At 66.4% G+C, this 767-nt stretch overlaps 1 protein-coding gene across 5 annotated transcripts in view; it reads left to right on the forward strand.

Annotated features, from left to right (window-relative positions):
- The first annotated feature begins 209 nt into the window (after positions 1-209).
- Positions 210-767, forward strand: part of MEF2A (myocyte enhancer factor 2A) — a 168,991-nt gene continuing 168,433 nt past the window's right edge. For 2 of the 5 annotated variants that reach the window (XM_024732044.1, XM_024732043.1), the window contains exon 1: positions 210-700. The gene's annotated coding sequence lies outside the window, so the exon portion shown is untranslated. The remainder of the gene's footprint in view (positions 701-767) is intronic. The other 3 variants (XM_024732045.1, XM_024732046.1, XM_024732047.1) reach the window with 3 other exon arrangements.

Raw genomic sequence — 767 nt, forward strand, 5'->3', positions numbered from 1 at the left:
GCCAAGCGAGGCGATTTGCCACGCGCCGCGTCTCTGGAGCGGCTCTGAGCCCGGCCCCCGCGGCTGGTCAGGGAGGCAGCAGTGGGGGAGGCAGGGCTACGGGGCGCGACGCCGCCGGGCTGCCCCGCCCTAGGAGGCGCCCGGGTCCTCATCAAGTGACCAGTATCCCTTCCAGGAGAACACGGTCCTTCAGAGGGAAGCGAGCTCCAGCCTGTAGCCCCGGCGCCAAACCGCCGTCATCTCCTTCCTGTGCCGGGTGATCCGTCTCCTCATCCACAAGAAAACATAGTCCGCCCCTCACGTCCTTGTGGGGTAGTGTTCGCTTCCAAACAGTGTGACTCTCTTTGCCCGCACCCTTGTCTTTCCCACTCCAAGTGCTCTAGGACCCACCAAGAGGATAAATCAGCTCTATGAAGAAACCTTAAGGGAGAAGCCAGAGAGGGTGCGAAGGGAGGTGAAGGAAAAGGCGAGCTTGGCGGAGGGACACAGAGTACCGTCGAAATAGTGCGCACGCGCGCCGACAGGAACGAGTTCCGGTCTGGCCCGGGCCTCTCTCCTAAAAATAGCCCCGGTGTGGGGATCCGTGCGCTGATGTCCCGACGAGTCCCGGGCTGAAGGAGGCGGCTCCGGGCGGCGCGGAGCGCTGGTGGCGGGTCCCCGTTGCGGTTTGTGTGCGCCCGCCAGCTGCGCCGGAGAGACGGTGAGGGCCGCGGGCGGCAGGGCTCAGTCCGCGGGGCCTGAGGGGCGGCGTCTCGGCGAGGGGGCTG

The sequence above is a fragment of the Neophocaena asiaeorientalis genome, unplaced genomic scaffold (genome assembly GCF_003031525.2).
Source record: "Neophocaena asiaeorientalis asiaeorientalis breed wild unplaced genomic scaffold, Neophocaena_asiaeorientalis_V1.1 scaffold362, whole genome shotgun sequence".
Classification (NCBI taxonomy): Eukaryota; Metazoa; Chordata; class Mammalia; order Artiodactyla; family Phocoenidae; genus Neophocaena; species Neophocaena asiaeorientalis.